Raw genomic sequence first — 19,805 nt, 5'->3', positions numbered from 1 at the left:
TTTTATAGGGATAGTTCCGATTTTTGGGTCTTTTTCTTATATAGGCTCCTATTACCCCCACACCCTGTCCCGATTTTTCATACTTGTTGTCTGTTCACCCTAGTCAGTAATGATCAAAATCTGTTGCCATCAAATGACTGTCTGGTTGTTTGTGTGACCTGAAAGTGACCCAGTTCCTGTTGGAAGAGGGTTGCATATCACCACTACAACTGTTATTCATTCCATTGCTTCATTCGTATGCACAGTATTTCGGTAATGACACTCTAATCTGCAATTTCAACAGTTAGACCAAGGACTAAATGCACCTAGAGACTGAATAACTGCTTTTAGGGGAGTGTGTCCTCTGCCAGAATAGGGTTAATCTTTACTGGGAAAGCAGTGTGAGAAGCTTACCCTGCCATTGCCTAAACTCTACTTATTTTGAGCTTGATACAAGGATTACATTCTCCACTGCTGTTGACCTGGCAGCACTTTTATGGGCAATGTATTCACTTTACAATATACAAATAAAACACAATAATTTTCATTTCTCTTGGTTTAACTAGGCACAAATAGTCACATAATAACTACCTCATAACTATAGACCAAGTGGGTACATGGAGAATACCATCAAGACAAAAGTGGCCATATCGCCAGCTGGTGTAAAGTGCCATTCGTTCATTGAATTCAGTAAAATGAGGCCACTTTACAGCATCTGGGAATGGGGTCCAAAGTTCTTCCGATATAGCTACAAGTTAATCTGCAGGAATTGCATCTATTATGTGTTTATATGGTACAGTATTTCCCAGATAACTATAGAATAATTACATTGGTTGTAGATATATCATATAAAAGGAAATAGTTTAAAATTCTCAATAACTTCCTAGACAACAATTTTAGATATAGATTTTTATAATACTTTGCTACTGAAAGTGAATTTTCATGACATGAAGGAGGGTGAAAATGACTAAAAGCCAGATGGTAAATAAACCACAGTTCATCATTTAAGTTCATACACTGCAGTCGCTCACATTTTTCATGAATTCCCAGTTCATACTTAACACAGAGAAGACAACAGTGAAGTATTACATTCCTTTCTCTCAGACTATCAATCTAGTCGAGGAATGTTAATCACTCCTGAATCGGAAACAGTAATAACTTCTAATAAGCAAAAAAGTTGCTCTGTAACAAATTATCACGTTGTAGCAACAATAACAAAACTGATTAATTCTCCTTATTTAGCACAGATTATTGAGAGTTTTCACTTGCATTAATACTTTTTCCAACATAGATCAAACATGTACACAATAGTGTTGTAGCTGTGTTGGTCCCAGAATATTAGAGAGACCAGGTGGGTGAGGTAATGTCTTTTATTGGACCAACTTCTGTTGGAGAGTGAGACTAGCTTTTGAGCTTACACAGAGCTTTTCCTCAGGTCTGCGTAACTTAGGCCTGGTCTACAATACAGGGTTAGGTCGACGTCATCTGCCTTGCATCAACCTAGATGGAAGATTCTTCTCTTAAATTAGCTCCTGCCGAAGTGCCTCTCTGCGCTGATTTATTAACACCATCGTCCTGAGCAGTGTAGAGTCACAGTCGATGTAATTAAGTCAACACAGTGTCAGTGCAGACACTGTTGCCTATGCCAACTGTTACAGACTTTCAGGGCCACAATGCCCCACACTGACAACATAAGCGCCCACTTTCTCTGGCGCTGGTGGGAGCCTGCACCCCGCTGCCCCTTTCCCCGCCCCCATTCGAACCCCGTTCCCAAATTCCCCACCCTAACTCCGCCCCCACCCTGCCCCTATTGGATCCCTTCCCCAAATCCCCGCCCTGGCCCCACCTCTTCCCCCAGCGCGCCACGTTCCCCCTCCTCCCCGCCCCACAAATCAGCTGTTTCGTGGCACAAGCGCTGGGGGGGGGGTGTGAAGCAGGACGCGGCGGCGGTGGAGGTAAGCTGGAGCAGGGGGGTGGGGCGGGGCCATGGGGAGCTGCCAGTGGGTGCTGAGCACCCACCAATATTTTCCATGGGTGCTCCAGCCCCGGAGCACCCATGGAGTCAGCGCCTATGACTAACAATACAATCAGTACAAGCGTGGTCAGTGAGGATACGCACTGACAACTCAGAGCCCAGTGTGCACATATACACAAGTGATTTAATAACGGTGGTGGCTGTATGCCAACGTAAATTAGGTTGACTTAATTTTGTAGTGTTAGGCCTTGTCTACACTGCCACTTTACAGCACTGAAACTGTCTCGCTCAGGGGTGTGAAAAAACACCCCCCTGAGCAATGCAAGTTTCAGTGCGGTAAAGTGGCAGTGTAGACAGTGCACCTGACCCATTAAGCTATGGCTCATTAAGCCATGAAGTGATCACTCTATATCTAATCTCTCAATCCTCAAAGGAAACCTGCACAACACTTTCAAAAGGCAAGCCTGGGAGCTTAAATTCATAACTTTGCTAGACATATGGATTGAAAAAAGATACTAGATTTATAGCTTATTACAACAATCTATAACCCACTAATAACACCCTCCACCCCCAGCACTTCTCCCTGGCTTCCTTTCCTCCCTATGACTGGAGGAGTATTAACAGGCCATTTCATAGTGAATGGTCCCTTTAAATATGTGTTAACTACTTATGCAAAACAATCTGTTCCATCTTGTATTACACCTAAACCACATTTAAACAAACCAAATTCTTTCTTTCAAACAAGGCATTTCCTTCCATACACAACTGCAGTATAGTTTTTGAGGATGAATATTTTGTGAACTGATTTTGTCTCACTGAGCATATATGATTTATAAAAGTACCTATATTTTAATTGTGCACCAGGGTTGATAATTAAGATTTGACACTAGAAATAAGTCATACTATTAACATCAATTTATGTGAGGAAGAATCAAGAACTAATGTATTTTTTCTTTCACTAGTTTTTCCTTAGCCACCAGAATATGCAATTTCTCAGTTATACATTACTTGTAGATATCACCATCAAATTGTATATTTTATATTAAAAAAAAACTTTAAAAAATGAAAATTTGTGTAAGTACTGAATGTAGCAGAATATTATGTAGGGATGGCAGTTTTAGTAAATAATCTCTGATGGGAATTTTTTTTCCAGGAACTATACAACTAAAATACTTTAGAAATATCCATAATGTTGTTTTTATAATAATGTATATTGTGTACATACAAATGAGATTTTCAAAATCACACCTAGAGGTTTGGAAATCCACTTCCCTTAAGTGAGAATGGGGTATCCTAATCCATTAGATGGTTTTCAAAATCTCAATATATATATATGTGTTTTCCTTCAACTGCCTCCAATTATTATAAATGGTAAATAAAATATTTAAAAACAGGAAAACAGGAAAAAAAGGAATATAAATTAGCGTATGGAACTGCATGGTATACCCTACTGTGCTAACAGCCAGCAACAGTTCACAATTTTCATTTTCAGAATGCTTTACAACCATTGCACAATCATGCAGGATGATATCACGAAACTCTCATAAAAGCCAAAAGGAAAACCCTCTCAGAATCAGTGGCAGGCCACAGGCTGCAGTACATTGCTTCTGCAGCACATCTCAAGTCTAAGGGATGACTTAATGGCTGCTACTTCCACAGGCTGCTGTAAGTGCCCTACTAGGGTTACCATATTTATCAAATAAAAAAGAGGACCCTCCACGGGGCCCTGGACCCGCCCATTTCCCACCCCCAGCCCCGCCCCAACTCTGCCCCTTCCCCGCCCCAACCCCACCCTAACTCCGCCCCCTCCTCCCTCCCACTCCCAGCCACGCGAAAAGGGCTGCCCGAGCGCTACCGGCTTCACGGTTTGCCGGGCAGCCCCCAGACCCTGCGCCCCCGGCCGGCGCTTCCCCAGCGCAGCTGGAGCCCGGGAGGGGAAGCGCCCAGCCGGGGGCGCAGGGTCTGGAGGCTGTCCGGCAAACCGTGAAGCCGGTAGCGCTTGGGCTTCGGGCAGCCCCTATGCCTCCGGACCCTGCGCCCCCGGCCGGGCACTTCCCCTCCCGGGCTCCGGCGGCGCAGGGTCCGGAGGCATGGGGGCTGCCCGAAGCCGGTAGCACTCGGGCAGCTCGGCTCTTAAACAGAGCCGAAGAGTCAGGGGAGGAGCAGAGCTTCCAGCCGCGGCGACTCTGCTCCTCCCCTGACTCTTCAGCTCTGTTTAAGAGCCGAGCGCTACGGGCTTTGGGCAGCCCCCATGCCTCCGGACCCTGCACCGCCGGAGCCCGGGAGGGGAAGTGCCCGGCCGGCGGCTGGGGTCCGGAGGCAAGGGGGCTGCCTGAAGCCCATAGCGCTCGGGCAGCTCGGCTCTTAAACAGAGCCGAAGAGTCAGGGGAGGAGCAGAGCAGCCGTGGGAGGGGTAGTGCCTGGCCGGCATTTTCCCGGACATGTTCGGCTTTTTGGCAATTCCCCCCGGACGGGGGTTTGATTGCCGAAAAGCCGGACATGTCCGGGAAAAACCGGACGTATGGTAACCCTATGCCCTACCCAATTAGAATTATTCCCTTTTTAACTTAATGTTAAGACATGCCTAACCACATGTCAAGGCTGAATCCGCACTCTGTCACTCCGAGTACAGAAGGTGGGGGGCCCGCAAGGATTCTAAAAATTAATACGTGCCAGTCCAGGCTTGTATTATACTCTCAAGGTTATAGCTTTTCTCTGACCTTGGCTTGGTAAACGCTGCCACCACCCAAATGCAAAAATACCCTTTTGAACCCAGGAAGGAGCACTTGGGAATTCCTCCCTGTGGGGTACCCTCAAGCCCTTTCACTCCCTCTCCGGGGAAGAGCTGAGAAAGAAAACAAAGGAAATTAGCTGTGGCTACCAGCTAATCAAACAACATGCACAAACCTCTTAGGACACTAAAAATCCAATCCTGTTGTTAAAAAAGGTAAATTTTATTAAAAACAAAAAGAAAGGAAATACATTTGGAACTTAGGTTTTTTGCTAGATCTTAAAAGAAACAATTACAAAAATTAAGCATAAGGATAGCTCTCTTGAGGTTCAGCTTAAAGGTTACAAGCAAAACAAAAGCATATGGGTATAGCACAGAGGAGATCCACAAGCCAAAATAAAAAAATAAACCTGTTCGCATCTAGCTAAACATTCCTAATGTACTTACATATTTGGGGTGGGGGGTTCAAATAAGTAATTCTAGGGATGATCTGATGAAGTTTCATACCTGGTTCAAGCCTTACACAGCATTTCTGCTTATAGCATTGCTGCTCCGTGTCCTTCCAGCCCAGAGAACAACAGAAAAAGGGAAAGTTTCTTTCCCAATTTTAAAAAGTTCTACTTTCCCATTGGCTGTTTTGGTCGGGTGCCCACACATTTTCTTTTACCTGTGGGCTTGTTAACCCTTTACAAGTAAAGCAAGCAGAGAACAGCTACCAAGAGGGATTTGACAGTTAACTAGCTGGCTGGGTGTCCATAAGGGGGCTATCCCCCCCCCCCCAACCCTTTCAGTTATCACACAACATTAAAATGAAGTTTCTTTCGGTCTCTCTCTCACATACACACACACACACACTGTTATTGACTAATGTCCTCAGATAGCACTAGGACACACCTTTTTTTCTTTTATTTAGACTTCTAACCAAAAAAGGGGGAAGCACCTATTAAGATATTGATCAAAGAGAATATAAGCCCTTTAAAACTGAAACACACACACCCCACAGCAAAATAACACCCCATATAAATATAGGCAATGTGAGACTAAAACCAAAGTAATATATCATGTATCATCAGGACAGTGTCATAGCTCTTTAAAATAAAAAAGGAAGGAAAGTAATCAATTTGGAGTCTTTATTAAAATATATGCCAACACTACCTTGCATTTGGTGACTCCATTTCACATTTTTATGTACTTTTTAAAATAGATGTACACTTAAAATGAAATGTTTTTAGGTGTCAGCAAGATGCCCTGTTTAGCTTGGTTGCCTGCATTGCACATATCCAAGGAACTATATGTAATGATAGAGATAATAGTGCTGCCAGGAAAAAAATATTATTTCCATCGACACTTAAGAAGATGAGAACAACTAGCAAGAAGAGCACCGTCAAACCAGACACAGATATGAAGCTGTTACCTACTGTACTTTAGGCAAGTTGTTCAGAAATGCATTAAATCATTGCAGAATTTCAGTAAGATTAATGTTGCAGGAACCACGTTTAAATTCAGCATTTGCCAGTGACTCAAAGTCACTCCCAGTGTGTAGCAGGAAGCAGCATCAGTATGCAAATGAGGAAAATGACCATCTCTGTTTGCCATGGTTCCATACACCTTAGGAAGTAAGCCTGCTGCAACAAATTCACAGCCAGTAATATGGGTATTAATGGTACCTCCAGCAGTGCTGTCAGTGAAAGGACAGTAATAGTACTGTAGGCAGACTGGTTAAACTTTTCTCTATATATCTTCAGAGGCAGCAACTTGCTGAAACTGGAAATTGGAGATAGATTGTTTTTTTCATGGAATATTGACTTTCATGTTCAGGTGAATAAAAGTAGAGATTATATATATTACATCAAAGATTCCATTAAAATTTTTGTATCGTATAGGAGTTCCCTTTGCAAATCAAGAAACCACATCCGAGTCTGTATCATCTTTAAAAATGTACTGGAAAAAATTACAATTTTTAACAGTTACATATTTTAACAGAGCTAAATCACCAATAGGTACAATGATTTCAAGACCTTAAATTGTCATGCATCTTAGGCATCACATAAAGAAGAAACATAGGACTATCATGCCAGTTCAGACTACTGGCCCATTAAGTCCGATATCCTGCCTTGGGAGTGGTTAGTGCCTAATGCTTAAAGGAAGACAAAAAGCAAAAAAGAAGAAATCTATAATGTGGTTGTCTAATTGTACAATGTTGTCCAAGGTGAAAAGGAGGGGAACTCTTTCTGGCACCTGGTCTTCTAACTCCCTGAAGCATAAGACTCAATTAGGTCTAACTTAGCTAGGGTGTGAGAAAAGAACAGTTAACATATTCTGTGGGAAAGTATGCCTCCGAGCCTTCTTGTTCTCAGCTATTCAAGGAATTCAGTTTTAGTGAAAAACTCTATCATAGAGTAAACAGGCTGCACACTTTAAAAAAGCCTAACTTTTCATTGGCGAGAGAAGTGGAAATGGCATATAGAAGATGTTTTCACTGAAACTGGAAAAGACCATGCTGCCCTTCCCACAGAATGGATCAGCATGGACTATAATCTCAGCCTGTGCAGTACACTACATTAAAAAAAAATAATAATCAGCGCTTTAATGCTGAACTGAAATGGGAGTCCTTAAAGTAATAAGCGATGAGTTCGTGCCCATCTACCAATGTCTCAATTCAAAAGGCACGGCATTTCAAATGCATTGTAATAATGTAACTTTCATAATATTTCCCCCCATTGGATTGTTTCAAATGACAGTTATTAAAAAAAAAATAGGGAATTTTCCTGACCCACATCATTCAATTCTAATCTATCTAGGCATCTGTGCTTATAATTCATACCGCTGCAGACCCAGCTTCATGCCTTTGTGGAAGTCGCCCACAGCTTCTACTTTTCAGAGGTGAAGTCAAGAAAACCTCCAATTCTGTCTTAACATCTTTTGTTTGTTCCTCTTCTTTCTCCCAACAGCTCCTTGATATGTCAAGGGATGCTCAAGATCAACCTCCCCATTCCTCCAGCAACTGTACTGAGAGCTCTCCGTCTTTCCCATCCTTAGACCACTCATCTAAGGAGGGAACCAGAAGCCTTCCTGCCAGCGACAAGCAACAGTGAAACTCAGTGCCTACAGCAGTCTTTCTGTGAGGCCCCAAATTCTTGGAGTGAAATCCTGGCACCATTGAAGTTGATGGGAGTTTTGACATAGACTTCAGTGAGGACAGAATTTCACTCCTAGAATGTGAAAACTCCAATCAACTTCAGTGGGGTCTCAGATTAATTTTGTGACCTACAATGTACTGTAACAGCTGTTAGGGCTAATCAAAGAAGTTAAGAGAACTGCTGATTCTTCCAATGTAATCCGAGATATGCAAGGAGGACTAGGGAGGCCTAATGGGCCATACGGAGGCTGGTTCAGTCATACTGAATGTTCTTAAACAAGGCTTAGATTTAGCTTAAGGGAGAGGTGAAGACTCCAGCCAGTCCTCATTTTAACTGAATCCATTTACCCAGTCCTACTTATAAGCAAGTGAGTTTCTTTATAGTTTATATAATGTTTTAAAATTAATTTCCGAGTACATGGCACACCTTTAATATTCAAAAATATAGTCTCAAGCCTCTTTTTTAACTCCCAGGGTTATAGTCATTCCAGGGTCTATTTTGGCAACGACCCTGGCAGAGGCTCCCACTGGGGAAAAAGGCTGTTAGTAGAGGCTGTTACTGCATAAAGCTAGCTGACGTCTGTCCTATAAACAGGGGCAAGAGCAGAGCACTGGGGGAAAGCAGAGCAATGTGGGCAAAGAGAAGTTGGATATATTGATTTGCTAGAACCCCAGATCATTTTAAAGCTGTCCTTCCCAAGTGTTAACTCCATTAATTTGAGCAGTACCTCCACCAGTGCTCCAGGGGGATTAATACTCTCAGGACACACAGCTGGTGCAGGGAAGTTTGTATTACATCTCCCTGTGCCAGATGAGGTGAAAATCTAAATAGGAAACTTTAATCCAACAGAATTATTATTTCTTAATCTCAACAGATTCATACTGAGATACAATGGAGAAAAATTGAACCAAATGAACAATAATCAAGAACGGACAATGGCAGGTGTTCCCCCATACAGAAATACTATTTAATCATCAATATGACTCCTTTGTTTCCCAAGAACACGAGGTCTAAACTGATTCTACTGCAAGCCACAGTACAAAATGATCTTGTTTCTTGCTATATAAGATTTTCATATGCATTATTCCAATGACAGTCACATTAGAGTGCTACTGCAAGGAAATAGCAGAGGGGTGTGTGTGGGGGTAAAATATACATTTTGTGCTAATCAAGGAGTGCAGTGTGGAAGATGGCACTATTAGATTTTTTAATATTTTCTTTCAAGGTAAGAAAGAGATTTAATTTAACCACACTAGATACTCAAACTATAACCTGATCAAAATAAATCTCTTTGTGAAAATAAATTAACTAGTGAGAGAGGCTTTACACATTACACCAGAGATGTGAAACACAAATAGAAAGTGTACAGCAACAATATTGTTTCAGAAGGAAGAGAATTAGAAGTGAAATTTGAAAATAACCATTATCTGATACAGAAAAGGAAACATAATGAACTAACAGCAGTACACAAAATGAATTTGATTTCCTCAACAATGACAATGGCAAATGATACATTGACTCCGATTTATAATTTAGACTTCCTATAGCCATAGAAGGAGCTGTCTAAAACTATTATAAATGTGGTTGTCTGCCTCTTACTGCATGTTGTATGACTCAACTTTGTGCAGGAGTTTGCAATAAAGCAGAATGTAGAACAGATGTGGCCAATATTCTATGATTTTAACATGCTTAAACTCCATCTTATTAAAAGTCTGGGTAAATAGACAAGTGCTGCAAAGTACTCTGAAGGACAAAAAATTTAGGCTCAAAAGGGAAAACAAATTTTAGAGTTGGGGGTCTTCTGATGAGAAACTGTGGCAGCCATCCATATCATATGTAAATCTAGGGACTTTTAAGTCACTTGTCTCCGGTTATTTCAGGTGCTGCTGTTTAACACAGAAAGAAAGAAAGTCTGTCTCTGAAATACATGGAACTCAATCCATGACACGCTTTATGTAGATTAAAAGCAGCAACTTGAACTGCACCTGGAATTGTACTAAAAGTAAGTGCAGTTTCTGAATCACTGATGTAATATGCTCCATAAAAGAAACTCCACAAAGAAGGTGTACCACCATATTCTGCACAATGTATGCATGCACATAGCAATATGTTACCTCCAATATCACCACGTCACATCTGGCTTACAATTATTAAGGATAGACACAAAACTTTATGCAAAATTACCACATGCCAGAGAGCCACTGTGCACCAACATGGGCCAAATTCATCCATGGTATAATTTCACTGAAGTATGAGTTAAAAATAAGATGCAGTCAACTGAATTGTAATTAGGATGGCCCAGTATGGGTAAGTCATAATTTTAGAAGGACATGACTATGTCTGATATTAAAGGAAATAAACTTTTTAGTATTGAATTTGCTTAACTAATACTAAAAAGTTTTTCCTTAACCATGGTGAAGTTATATCATCACGTCATTTTTAAATTATGCCAAGAGGAAAGGTATGCTGCTCATGAAGTTTCATTCTTGGATAGCTAGGGATAAAAGTAAGGCATGAGCCCCAGGGAGGTGTACTAATATCTCCACCTACCCAGAAATGAAATGTATGATAAGGGAACTCATTCTTCATCAATATTTCAACATAGCTTTTCAATCAGTGTCCATATGTTGCACACTTTGCACTGGAAATAGGTCATGACTGGTAAAAACAAGATCAGTAATGTAACTGACCTACTGCCCAGAGGACAGAAACAGGTAGATAGTGTTTCACAGATGCAGGTCACTTTTACAAGCAGTAGGTAGAATCATTCATTCGTTCGCCTTTCTTAGACAGTTCTGGTCAAGTTATCTGTGGGTTTCATGTCATCCTAACAGTCTCACTACTGCACTATACGAAGTGATAACATTGTAATGAAAATCAAAGAATTAAAGCAAGCCTTTTGCAAGATTAAAAAAAGTCTCTGTAGTCAGCAAGTAGCATCTTCAGCAATGAAATAATCCATCATTGACTTGAAATCTCATTCCAAAAATGCTCTCTAACTACAAATCCTGCAGTAAGAAATTCCATATTCAAGAAGCCAATAACTGAATCATGTTTTGCCAAACAATCATAATCTTGGGAATATTATACAACAGAGTATTTCGTGATTTCAATCTATTGGCACTTTAAGAGTCTGTGAAAACGCAGATTCATGTAATTTGGAAAAAGACTTTAAGCTGCTTTATAGACAAACACAAGTGTTTTAATCAAAGTGTCCCTTGAGATGTCTGTTAAGTAGAGACACAGTAAGCTGTAGATAGTCTTTAGGCACGAGCTTCACATTAGATTTGGTTTTTAAGTTTTGACAAAGTCTTTGAATAAACAGGGGCAGCTTAATTGGCTTATACCCTGCCAGTGGTAAAAATGTAACCATCAATTTCTCAAAATGGCAAGCAATGATTGCTCCTTTATGCTTAATCCTGAACTGTTGAATCCAGGAAGTTCAATATGATTTGAAAAGTTCAGTTCAATGTCCATCCATAATTCATTGCACTTATTAGCATCCATCCATTCTATAAGAATATTGTCTACGGAACATTAGAAATATAGTTAGTTTCTTTTTAGATTACATTTTAGCAATACATAATTTTTAAATTGGATTTCAGCAGTCTTCTGTGAAGTTTATTAATTAAGAAACCACCACCACAAAGAAAATGACAATATACATACAAGTGTCTCTTTGAGTTTATAGTACTACTCTCTTAATAAATAAATAATGAACAGCCTTTTGACTCAAAATGGCCCATTGTAAAACTCCTACCCTTTTGTTGTTGTGTTAGAAAACAGACCCTTCATTTTATTCTGCTGGGATCTATTTTTGAGGTAGTTACCAAACCAACCAAGTGGCTTTTGCACTCAACCTGTGTCATCAAGACATGGTAACAATAATTTATGGTCAACTGTACCAAAACCTTTGTTGGATCAATAAATAGAGCTCTATAGATATGACCCTTATCTAAAGCTGTCACATTGCCATCTACAACCTTTATAGCAACAGTAATTGTGCTCAACTTAAACGCAGAACTAGAAGTATACGAGAAATAATATAAATCCAACTTAAAAAGAAAAAGGCCCTAGTTATGAAGTTTGCATTTCAAATACTCCCAAATTCACCACTGTTCAGATTCAGGACAATTTCTGTAGTATAAACACAAAAGTGCTTTGCCACAAAATAGAAAAGTGGACATCTAAACAAAGAAACAAATACATTATAAGGCTTTTTTTTTTTTTACCACATATTGTTAATCAAAATGCTTAAGTCTGATTATGTTCCCCAGAGATTTGAACCCTGCCCTGCTGGCATGATTTTACCTCACTTCAACGTTTGGAACATGTAATAAAGCCTCTTTATGCCTAGCCAAGCAGATCAGTTTATTCGTTGTCCCCTTTCAGTCACAGAGACGTTAAGCGTCAGCCCCTTCTCCAAGCTCCACAAAGACTGCTGCCAAGGATATTTGTGCTGTGCTACATTATTATCCAGAATGCGGGCATTGCAACGCTAGTTGGCCAACTCCCCGGCTTTCACGTGTTCCCCTTTCAGATAAAGAGAGTTGCTCCTAGAACATCTTACAGCAAACAAGGCATTGTACGAAGAAAACCAAAAGTCTTTTATTTCACAATTATGAAATGTTTTAAAAAGTCATGTTTACAACTGAAGAGCTAGAACCTCCTTCTCTTAGTCTGTAACTTATGGGCACAAATAATTGTGGGCACAATTTTGAACCTAAAAAGTTATTTGCAGCTATGCATACTCTTATTTAAATGTCTATGTTCCTACTTTTTTAAATGAGCACCGGTTTCAGAAGTTAGTCAATTCCAGCAAACTAGTGCCAAAAATAAGCAAATATCAATATTCAGATACAACCAAAGAGCAGGGGGGAAAAAGCATAATGCAAAATGCTGGAGGGAATGTATCAGCTGAGGTATCCAAATTCTAAAGCTTTTAAACAAGACCATATATTAATTTCTAATAGCATTAAAGTATCCAATCTCCTGAGAGTTTTGTTTGATATGCCTTAGCCATAACATCTCTCTTCCAAGCAAAATATCTTTAAGGTTTGTGAAAACTAAGGGTTCCCCACACCTCAGATTGATATTCAAAACAATTCAAAATTGATTGATATTCATAAAACCAGGTGGGGAGTATATGAGATTTCTTCTATAGCAGGCAAATCCAAAAAGTATCAGATAATCCTGGAAATACCATTCAGAAGAGCTGGTTCATAAAATAATTTATAGCAAAGTTTAGGTTTACTGGCTAAAATTCTTACAGATAGGTATTTATGAAGACAGTTTGTAAGACTGTCTTAAATAATCACACTAAATAAAGATTCTGCATGGATACAAGCAGGCCCTTTAACTGCCTTTGTCATCAGAATCACAGAGTGATTTAACATGATCAGCTTCACATTAAGGGATATCCACAGTATATGCAAATCAACCATAACAATTAATTCAGATTTCCCCAAGAACAGAGGCAAACCATCAAATAGCGTAGCTTTTGTCGAAACAGAAGGGGGTCTACAACAACCTTAAATACACATTTCCACAATTTAGCAAAGCAAATTTGTAAGCTAAGCAGTTCACACTGCTTTGATACGGAGCCTGAAATGAATCTTTAATACAAATTGCAACATCCCCACCTCCACAGTAATGACCTGCTTGATGTATATTGTATCTATCTATATTAATTGGATCATTAATAATACTTTCTTTGAATCCTGTTCTCTTATATATGAATATCAGGAAATGTATTTAAAAATCTCTTTTTCCCCCTTCAGCAAATCTCTTTTAGAAAAAGGGGATTTACATTTGACCATGAAGAGATTAAATCATACCTGGAATTGAAATTTTGTTTGCTGTTTTCAAACCCCAATTCATACCATGTGATGGAGACCTGGGAATAGGCTCAACAAGAAGTACAAAGACTATAAATATTTGATTATGTGACAACCTAGTATTTTCTGTTTACACATCACTGAACTCAGAGTTATAACTGTGGCTTGTTGAGACACAGACCTCATTGGAATGGGTGAAACGGTGTTTTGCTTCACCAGAAATCCCTGAGAGCATTTTCTGTCTAACTCAGTCAGAGTTCTTATATAGGGTGCCAAGGAAGTGTAGCTGTAACTGCCTTTAGTGAGACAGAGCATGTTTGTGCCGTCCCCCTTTGAAGAGTCTAGCATTAACATGGGCACTAGAATCACCTGGACTTTGCACTTGCCTCTGCCAGAATCAGACCTCATAACACTTGTATTTGTTATGAGAAGTTAATTTATCTTAGTTTTCATTTTTATCATTGACAGAACTCATTTTCCAGTCTAAAACCACAAAGAAGCCAAAGAATAAAATAATAGGCAATTAACATAATGAAGCAACAGCCTTAATTAAGTCTGTTACCTCTGGATTTTAGAAATTGGAAACAAAATTATACAACTTGCAATGGCAATACAATTTCTTAAAACCCTTTGGGAATGGTAAACAGGCAACAAGTAACAGTGATATTTATAAATTTGCAGGCCAAGTCCTTTGTGAAGCCAAACATGGCGATCAGGCTTGCCAAGTGCAACAAAGTGAGGATCAACCCAGCTATAGGCTTGTCTACAAAGGGGAACGGACTAGCATAGCCGTAATAGAATAATTATTCTACTGTTGCTATTCTGGTCAACCCCCCCCCTTGTTGATAAGACCTAAGTTAGTCACATGTAGAGGTTGTGGACTGAACCAGCCCTATTTACACAAGAACATAAGAAAGGCTATACTTGGTCAGACCAATGGTCCATCTATCCCAGTATCCTGTCTTCAAACAGTGGCTGGTGCCAGGTGTGTTAGAGGGAATGAACAGAACAGGGCAATTATGGAGTGATCATTGTCCAGACTCAGCTTTGGGCAGTCAGAGATTTAGGGACTCTTGAACATGGGGCTGCCTCCCTGACCATCTTGGCTAATAGCCATTGATGGGCCTGTCCTCCATGAACTTACCCAATTCTTTTTGGAACCCAGTTATATGACTGGCCTTGACAACATCCCCAGGCAATAAGTTCCAAAGGTGGACAGTGCGTTGTGTGAAGAAGTACTTCCTTCTGTTTGTTTTAAACATGTTTCCTATTAATTTCATTGGGTGATCCCTGGTTATTGTGTTATGTGAAGGGATAACTAACACTCCCTTATTCATTTTCTCCACACCACTCATGATTTTACAGACCTCAATCATATCCTCCTTTAACTATTTTCTAAAGTGAACAGTCCCAGGTCTTTTTAATCTCTCCTCATAAGGAAGCTGTTCTATATCCCTAATCATTTTGTGTTACCCCTCACTCTACAATTTTCCAATTCTAATATATCTTTCTTGAGATGGGGTGATCAGAACTGCAGGCAGTATTGATGTGAGGAAGTACCAGGGATTTATATAGTGGCATTATGATATTTTCTGTCTTATTAACTATCCCTTTTCCTAATGGTTGCTACCACTGTCAGCTTTTTTGACTGTCACTGCACATTGAGCGGATGTTTTCAGCGCACTAACCACCATGATTAAAAGATCTCTTAGACATTTTTTTATGTATAGTTGGGATTATGTTTTCCAATGCGTATTAATTCACATGTAACATTGAATTTCAGTCACGGTGTTGCAAGATCCCTTTGTAATTCTTCACAGTCAGCTTTGAACTTACCTATCTTGAGTAATTTTGTATCATCTGCAAACTTTGTCACCTCACGGTCTACCCCTTTTTCCAGATTATTTATGAACAGCACTGGTCCCAGTACAGACCCCTGGGGGAGGAGAGGCAGGCACCGCTATTTACCTCTCTCCACTGTGAAAACTGATTCCTACCTTTTGATTTCTCTATTTAACCAGTTACTGATACAGAGAACCTTTCCTCTTATCCCATGACAGCTTACTTTGCTTAAGAACCTTTGGAGAGGGATGTTGTCAACAATTTAACAGAGATTTTCCGTATGTCCTGTGTACCACTCAGCGAAAGCTTGACACCTTCTTAGCCAGACAAGTGGAGAGGGACAGTGCTGGGCTGGGAAAAGCTCCCTACGTTAGGTAGTAGAGCAAGAATGTTCCCTACCCCTCAATAAAAAACTTCGTGCTTTCCTTTCTCAAAATAATGTTAGCAATCCCAGTCACAGGTTAGTTTGCTTGCACCAAATCAATGATCCATGCCTGCCATGAACACGGAAGCGAGGAGAACCCTTGCGTCAGCCAATGAGGGGAGAGTACAAAACATACATTTCCCACACAGATGGGAAACAACATTTCCAAGAACCTCTTATTTTATTTATAACATATTTCTTTCAGCTTATATTTAAAATGCATTCATTAATTCATTCTGCCATACTTACAGGCTGCTGGTTGGTCCCCAGCTATTAGCTGATTAAAATGATGCTATAGGTGCAACCTAGCATATCAGCTTTGATGTGGTCAGACCTCTTTTGGGAGCAAGAACTGCTGAAGGATGTCATGTCCCCTTTAACCCAACTCTTGACTGTTCTGAGTTCACCTGGCAAAGACACTCAACTAACCCCAGATTTTTTTTAAAAAACAATAACTGACTGTCAATCATGAACTACTAACCTTTCATGGATTTACAAGGTAACGTAGAGATTCTAAATAAACATGATCACTACTGTCTGGCACACATATACTGAGGTGATGGGCACATTAGAAATCCACAGACTGCATTAATGCAATAGAATTATATGATGTGTGAAATAATTTATACTTTAGCCAGACACTATTCACTATTTCTTACATTTTAATTGCATGTAGACATGCTGTACATTATTAATGTTCTGTTCTTTCACTTTGAGAATAACTATATTCTTCTATTCTGCAAATCTTCCTTATTTCTTTTATTCAGAAATAAATGTTTTCATAACTTCGTTAGATGTACTGTAGTGCTGAACTTTTTACCTTGGCTTTATAAATAGGCATTGCTTTCATAATTCCTAACTCCATCCAAAAGTCTGGCATATGATTTGTAACTTAACTCTTTCTATATTGGGCAATGATACATTTAAGTTAATTATTAGTGGGAGTCACAGGGTGTTTTACTCATTACTCGAGTGCCTCTTTCTGGTTGTGTCTGGGGATTAGCTTTGCCAGGCTGACACCCCCTCCTGTGGTTGTACTCTATTCAAATTCTTAGTCTCATGCTCTCCTGGAACTCGACTGCTCCCATGTTGTGTGCTTCCCCCCAACCCCTGGCAAGGGTCATTGTGCTTTTCTCCCCTTCTGTGCAAATCGTGTGCATCTAAGTCTATCCGAACCCACTGTCCCAGGCAGTCTTCCGTTTCACCATCCCCTTAACAGTGCTGCTTCTCCAGTGGCTGGTGTGGGAACGCAGGCCTGCCCTCTACACTGGGTTCCAGCCCAGGGACCCCAGAACAGGCAGTCAAGGTCTGCAGAGTCCTGAACCTTACTGCTGGAACCCTAGCTACTTCCTAGCTTACTTTCTCTCACCCTGACAGTGACTGCAATTTCTCTCTCTCTAGCCCACTTCTACTCTCAACTACTAGGCTTTATACAGGCCCCTCCTGTTCCTCTCCAGTTGAGCTTCATCTCTAATTGCTCCTCCACCAGGTGCAGTCTAGGTGGTTCACCTCACCTAACCACTTTAACCGTTTCAGGACTTGTGTGGGGTGGACACCCCACACAGGGGGAATGACATTTTCTTTTCAGTTAAAAGGAACAAAATTACTCTGGTTAGAACATTTAATATTTCTGTATCATTTCACCCATCTTTCATTTGGGCACTGTAACATGCTATATTTATGAGGTATATACAGTATTAAAACTGTAACTACCTTGTCAAATATTTAACTTACTAATGTTCTGAAACCCTTGAAACATTGAAAAGCACTTTTTTTCAGCGTAACCATCACTAAAAGAGTGGCCTTTCTTTTTTACCTTGACTGGACCATCAATGTTTGTAAAGAGAAAGAGCAGTCAGAAGCCAGTCCCAAAATGAACAGAAATACACAACTACATAAATATTTAAGAAGATTACAAGAAATATAGTATGCATTTTGTACTTCTATAGAAAAGCTACATTCATCATTATGCAGATTATTCTTTAATAAATATTTCAAAAACTTGAAGAGGGAAAAAATAGAATAGCATATAATATGCTCTTGGTGGTTTAAAAACACTTTTGTTTTCTGTCCTATGATGAAGTCTTACATTGTTTTCATTTCTGATGCATTTTAATGCCATTATGGGGTTGAAATTCATCTTTTGGTCAGTTTGAGAGGACAAAATGGTTTATATTTTGTCATGGTGCACAAATAAGTTAAAAATATAGTTTTAGTATGTATAGAGAGTTGTAGACCTTTTATTATTCAATATACCTCCATATAAATATAACAATTTAACAGGCTTTGGGATAGTAGAAACAAATTGAGAAGCATGCTCTCAAATTTAGTCTTCTGAAAATAAAGCAAACGGATTGCTGATCTCTCACACACGTACTTTAACATCAGAATCAGGAAGAGTTATTTGAGAAATGAACTCATTATTCCTTCATCACTGCATGTCTTAGGTTTCTTTGTGCAGCTGTGTAAGTATGTCTGAATTAAATACAGATTGTTTGTTGGGTTGTGTTAACACTATCTCCACATAGTTCAGGCATAATTCTAATTGAATAGGGTCCATAGACCCCAAACAGCTCTGAAGAGAAGGCAAGGCATGCAGCAGAATAGGAACAGAGCCACCTAAAAGTGATTCTCCATCACTGTATATGTTTTGTATAGAAAACTCTTCCCCATTATTACCAACCACAAGCTTTAAAAAAAAATCATGGGGCAGAATGAAGCATGTGAGAGAAGAAATTTAATCAAAACAACTCTCCCCCCTCCAAACAATTCTTGGTCCAGGGAGTTCTGGAATGAACTCACATAGGACATGGGACTATCTAAAGGTCTGGCTACCTTCAGGGGTTGTTGAAGTCTTCTATAAAGCCTTACCACCATTACCAGGGAAGAATGATATTTAAGGATGGAGTGAAGAAAAGGAAAGAAAACAACAAACAACCCAAGTACAATATCCCATGAACAGCTTCTTTCTACCATGAAAAGGACAAGCGCAGAAGAATCAGCGAAAACCACTAGGGATTATACCGTACATATCCATGGGAAGGATTTAGATACTACAGTGACAGGTATTATTGAAAATGGGAAGGGATACTGGGGAGGAGACGGGTGTGACAGCGGGCAGTGTTTTGTAAGAAGCAGATGAGAGGGATGTATATCCTGATAGGAAGAAGAATGTTATAAGGGAGGTGAGAGGGACTGAGGAAAGGAGACTGAGACAGCTTTGTGGAAAGGGAGGTGAGAAGATGATAGACTGAATGAACATCAGCACCAACCATTTCCATAGTACTTTCTACTTCCAGTGTACCTCAAAATACTTTATAAAAAAATTAATGAACATACCATTCCTATGAGATGGGAAAGGTATAGATAGGAAGTTCTTCATCCACCAGTGAAAGCAAGCCAACTCCAGAATGGATTGAAACAGCTGTATTACACCACTCTGGCATTAAAGTGGAGAACACTATGGATATGTCTACACTTTAAGCTAGGAGTCTGATTCTCAGCTGGGGAGACATACCCATGCTTGCTGTGATCAAGGTAGTGCACTAATAACCAGAATGTAGCTGCAATAGGAATGGATAGCCGCCCACCTACATACCCATCCGAGATGCTAGGTATGTAGGTGGAGTGGCTAGTCTCTCCTGCCATTCACATTGCTGTGGTGACAGTATTTTTAGCACCCTCTCTCTATCACACTAGTATGAGTATGTCTATTCAAACTGTGAATTACACATCCAGGTTGAAATGTAGACCCGGTTGAAATTGCACTAGGGATTTAGGTCAGCGGAAAGTAACTACAAAATTTAAAGATGACCAGGAAGACAGGGTTAACATTTTAGCTCTGACAAAAAAAAAAAATGTACCATAGGATCTTGAA

At 39.9% G+C, this 19,805-nt stretch overlaps 1 protein-coding gene across 38 annotated transcripts in view; it reads right to left on the bottom strand.

Moving 5' to 3' along the window:
* Window positions 1-19,805, bottom strand: part of RBFOX1 (RNA binding fox-1 homolog 1) — a 2,478,424-nt gene that overhangs the window by 729,577 nt on the left and 1,729,042 nt on the right. The window lies entirely within an intron of this gene.

The sequence above is a fragment of the Chrysemys picta genome, chromosome 10 (assembly GCF_011386835.1).
Source record: "Chrysemys picta bellii isolate R12L10 chromosome 10, ASM1138683v2, whole genome shotgun sequence".
In the NCBI taxonomy this organism is placed as follows: domain Eukaryota; kingdom Metazoa; phylum Chordata; order Testudines; family Emydidae; genus Chrysemys; species Chrysemys picta.
This window is presented reverse-complemented; position numbering and strand designations above follow the sequence as displayed.